At 43.4% G+C, this 5,261-nt stretch overlaps 1 pseudogene; it reads left to right on the top strand.

Annotated features, from left to right (window-relative positions):
• Positions 1-436: 436 nt before the first annotated feature.
• On the top strand, positions 437-1,579 carry LOC148016088 (uncharacterized; annotated as a pseudogene).
• Positions 1,580-5,261: the final 3,682 nt, after the last annotated feature.

The following is a 5,261-nucleotide window of genomic DNA, read 5'->3' as shown; positions in this document are numbered from 1 at the left end:
GCCAGGGCATGCCACCCAGATTATCGCCCATTGACCTGTGCGAAGGTTGCCTCCTCAGCAAATCACACGAGATCGACCCAAGTCAACCAGCTAGTGCACAGCGACGTATGGACCAATGGAGGTGAAATCCCTCACAGGTTCCACTTATTTTCTCACATTTATTGATGATTTTTGCAGATACACCACGGTGTACTTCTTAAAGCAAAAGTCTCAGGTGTTTGCTTGCTTCAAAGATTATTGCAGCCTCACCATACGACAACATGATCTGCCCATTCAATTCCTCCGCTCTAATAATGGCGGAGAATATATATCTAAGGAGTTTCAGAGTTACTGCAAATCTGAGGGGATTCAACAGTAGTACACAGTTCCTTACTCTCCCCAACAAAATGGAGTCTCAGAATGAAAGAACCGATCACTTGTCCAATCAGCATGCGCCATGCTTCTCACTACTGGATTCCCCAAAACTTACTGGGAAAAAGCAGTTGCAACAGCTTGTTATCTCCAGAACCAAATTCCTTACTCCATTGATCCTCAACACACCCCTTACTTTCATTGGTTTGGGAAGATTCCTAATTTGCAGCACCTCTGAGTCTTTGGATGTCCAGCATACCCAGTTGCAGCACTTGCACTCCGACAAAAGTTTGATGCCACTAGCACTCGAATGGTGTTTGTTGGATATGATGACCGATTTGGAGTAAAGGCACACAGATTGTATGATCCACAGAAGCAAAAATTTCAGTTCTCTCATTCTGTCTATTTTGATGAGTCTGTAGTGATAAGTCCCGAACCAGGCAAACCATTCAAACCTCTCCTTGGCCCTTCCATACCACACACCCGCAACCTACTCTTAGGACCTAACCCAAATCCACAGGTTGAATGGGAAGAGCCTGAATACGCCCCCACTCTGCCTCAGCTTGCGCCACCACCGGTGCCCCCACCACCACAAATTCCAAGTTCGCCAACTCCAATAGGAACCCCTTTGCCTCAACATGTCCCTCCTTAGACTCTGGGAAGCAAAACCGGCTCCTTTCGTTTCCCTCAATCTCCAAATCCCCAGTCCACAGCAAGCAGGCAATACCCAGATACTTACACTAGGAGAGGGCTGAGCCTACCTCTGCCCTCCACTTCCAGCCCTCACCTGCCACAACAGATGTTTACTGAATCCTCTCCAACAGAGCCACTAGCCTCTCCTCCCAGGTCTGCCACTACATCAATACCCACGGTGGCCAATCAAAAGTCCCCGAACCCACTTGTTCCAGTTGAGCCCATACACTAAACTTCTCTAATGGGTCCCCCTTCACGAAACCGCTCATCCATGTCACCTAAATTTCGCTCTCTCTGTGAGATTTATGAGCGTTGCAACCTGGCTGCCTTGCTGGATTCTTCAATCCAGCCTGATTGTGTTTTTAATGAAGGAGAAAGCTTGACTAAACTGTCTTGTGTTGATGTCTTCAACCTGCAGGTACTCTTTGCAACTTCTAATGCTTCACTAGATGATGCTGGTGCATTGCCTTTAAACCTTGAGATGGTGGATGAGATCTCTGTTGATGAAGCCCTATCAGGACCAAGTGCCGATTAGCAGCGTTCGTTATCTTGTGACATGCACTCGCCCCGACATCTGCTTTGCGGCCAACCTCCTCTCGCGGTTTATGCAACATCCAGGGGCAACTCAAGTTCAATATCTCAAGCGCCTCTTGTGCTACCTTCAGCACACCAAATCCCTCGGCCTCTCCTATCATGATGTTACTCCACTACCTTCACCCTCCTTAGTTGGCTACTCTGATGTAGATTGGGGGGGTGATCCAGCCACTCTACAATCCACATCAGGTTATGTCTACACACTTTCCGGAGCTGCAATCGCATGGCAAAGCAAGAAACAAGACAGAGTAACTCTATCTTCAACAGAGGCAGAGTATGTATCAATGACCCTTGCACTCAAGGAAGGTATCTGGCTGAAGAACCTATTAGTAGAGACCACTCTGTTCACTAATCAACCATTGATGCTTTATTGCGATAACATGTCGGCAATCACCATTGTGAATAATTTGAAGCATTCTAAGAAGACCAAACACATTGCAATGAAATTGGAGTTCATCAAAGAGCTGGTCCAAGAAGGGAGCATTGTGCTGGAGCATGTTCGCACACAGCATCAGTGGGCTGATTTCTTGACTAAACCTCTTGCCAAAGAAAAGCATATGAAGAGCTGCACACAGCTTGGATTAACATTTGTGTAATTGAGCTTATCAATTTAGGGGGGGGGGGGGGGTGGCGCATTAATAAATAAGCCCACATAATAAAAAGTCGTGTGACCATCCCAAGACATTCACATGAGCCTTGTAACTACTCTTGCAACGGCCATCCTATCTGTATAAAACCACCACTTCGGTGGTTTTATTCACATGAGCCTTGTAACTACTCCTGCAATGGCCATCCTATCTGTATAAAACCACCACTCCGGTGACGTATTAAAAAAACACCTTCTTGCCCAACTGTAAGTCTGTGTATACATACATAGTCTAGTGTGTGCCTGTTCTTTAACAAGTACTTGCCTCTACGAACCCCCCTGACATGGCATTAGAAGGGCCCAGCCAGCTTGTTCGGTGGATGCTAGAGCAGAAGCAGAGGGGAGAGGCCTTTGTATACATCTTTGCTATCGACAACCTTGAACATCATATTGAGAAATATGGAAATTTCCCATAAGTTTGGGACATGTGGTCAAATCTTTGGTTTTTTCATAACTTGAACACTATAACTCCAAATCGAGCACTCTATAGCTCAATAGATTCCATTTTTCAAGCGCTTTCGAATGATAGGTCACATCATATGGTTTTGAGAAACTTATGGGTATGTTACCGAGGTGCCACCTTTCGAATGAGAAACTTATGGCTTGAAAAGAAGTGGGGCATGGTGGAATTCTGAGAGCTGGGCTATATACGTCAGCTCACTTGCAACAGCCATTGGGTTCTTCACAACTGCCCCATTGGCAAGGCTATTGGACAGGTTTGCCCCCACTATGAGACGAGGAAAGGGGTACCACATGCTGTGGTTCTGCTGGGCATGGTGCATGTTGGAGGCAGTGCTAACCGCCTTGAGACTCCTCCATGGTTATCACAGGATGGGGCATTCTCGATCGAATTGGTTGCTACTTCCTTCTTGGTATGTGGCATTGGAGCTGGGTGTTTGGCTGCAATGGCTCACAGCCAAAAGGGCCATGTATTCAGGCCCTCATTCTGAATCCAGAGGCATTTCCTGGGCACTTACTCTCCTTCAAGCAGGTGCCTTTGCTCGAGCTACAATTCTAGCTGCAGTGAGTGGAAGTTGGTCTTCTAACTAATACACAAAGAGGCCATCTGAGTTGCCTCTCCATTACAGAGGATGTGACTCATTGCCATTTCTAGAGTGCATAAAGGACAGTAGTGTCATGGGGTACTTCTTTGTCGATAGCGTAACATTTTGAGAGTGCATAAACAGGTCCAAGCAAGGATGCTAGAAATGAGCTTTCATTTGTGAGTATGTATAATTGCAGTCTCCCATGTGCGAATTGGATCTGATCTACCGATGTCCTATATCAAACTGGCATGTGCTCCCTTGGATATCTTATTATTTTTTATGTCGTTCCTCTATCCATGATCCAGGCTATGATCCCCAAATTGCTACCCACTAGGCGTGAAAAGTTTATGGACACGATAGAATGCAGAGAGCCGGGTCATATCTGTCTGGATCAGTTATTATAGATACTAGAACAGTTTCTTACAAGTACTCGCATTAACATTGTCTTGAAACATAGTATCCCTATCAATTGGATTGTTAGCTATTTGGTCTTTCCAATGAGCTCATGAGTCATGACTACATCCTTGTTGGGTATGCAACGCTAGAGCTCTTGCCATTACCAGGATGCCAACTGATTGTTGCTTGCCTAAACAGCCTCATTGAGTGCAACAAGTAGCTATTCGAAGCACATATCTTCATGCCAATTAATACAAGCCTTTTAATGCAACTAGCTTTTTCAGAATAGTTTATATCACTCGCAGGGTAAAACAGAAGAGGTGAAAAACCCACAACTTACCTCTATCCAGCTTAAGCAACTATCAAAATAGACATGGATGGATTGGCACACATGCATTGAAAAAGGGAGAAGCTTTCCTTCCCTTTTTCTCTCTTTCTCTCCCTCTCTCTCTCAAATGCAAGATGTTCACTCTCCCTTTCGCTCTCTCTTTCGTGTATGCGTGCAAAATAACGCACTCGGGTTTCGGCCCGCGTTTTTTTCATCTGAGCACCGTCACTATTTGCATCGCTATTAGTGTCGCATACGCCGTTATTTTGTGTCAAAAACCCAGGTTTCCTTTTTTTATGGTGGAGAAGAAAGAAGATACCCAGGTTGCCCATGAAATGTTGATGGGCTACAGGAAGGTGATAGCTTGACTAAGATGGCCACTTGTTGTTGACTGAATAACTAATATAGATGGTCTACATTTTGATGTGATCATCATTCCAAAATAGCTTATGAAAAGGTGCATTAATTTCCCTTATTTAATTTAAAATGTGATTTCCATGCTTTTAAGTTTTATAAACATTTAGTAAAACTTTCGTACAAAGCTTTATACTTTGAATGATGACTCATTTGAATTCAAGCAAAAAAATTATTGCCATTCATTTTGATAAGGAGAGATCAACAATAGAGTGGTGATCTAACTATTGTTTGGAAGGTTTAATGTGGCATCTTAATTAGATCCATAGTCCCCAAATCAAGCACTTGGGTCATTGCAATAAAACCACTATTAATATCCATATCACATTACAAGTGGCTTTTGTTGGTAGAAATAGTCTTTTAAAAAAAGGGGGTGGGGAGGAGGAGTACTCAATTTGAGGCTCTTTACACTATGTGAAGGGTCTTCACACATAGTCCAAAGAAAGAAAATAGAGATAGGAGTCCAGGAGACAAGAGAATGGGTACAATCTCTCCCCATGCATGGGTAAGTGCTCATCAAGAGATATTGAAAAAACATCCTTTTTGGGCTATCGTTTTCTTTTGAAAAAACATCCTCTTGGGCTATTGTTTTCTTTGCATGAATGACATGTTTTTTGGCATTTTATGTTTTTCAACTTCTAACTAAATAAACTATTCTAAGATTTATACAAAAATATTGTCTAGCCTTTTGGGCCTTACACAATGGTTACAACCAAATAAATAAATTATGTGTGTGCATATACAATAATTATGTGCTAGAGAATGCCGAATAATTCTAAATTATTGAACTGCC

Source organism: Lygodium microphyllum, chromosome 23 (assembly GCF_053477565.2).
Source record: "Lygodium microphyllum isolate KBCC chromosome 23, Lygodium_microphyllum_v1.1.10, whole genome shotgun sequence".
Classification (NCBI taxonomy): Eukaryota; Viridiplantae; Streptophyta; class Polypodiopsida; order Schizaeales; family Lygodiaceae; genus Lygodium; species Lygodium microphyllum.
The sequence above is the reverse complement of the archived record's forward strand: the minus strand, read 5'-3'. Positions and strand labels throughout refer to the sequence as shown.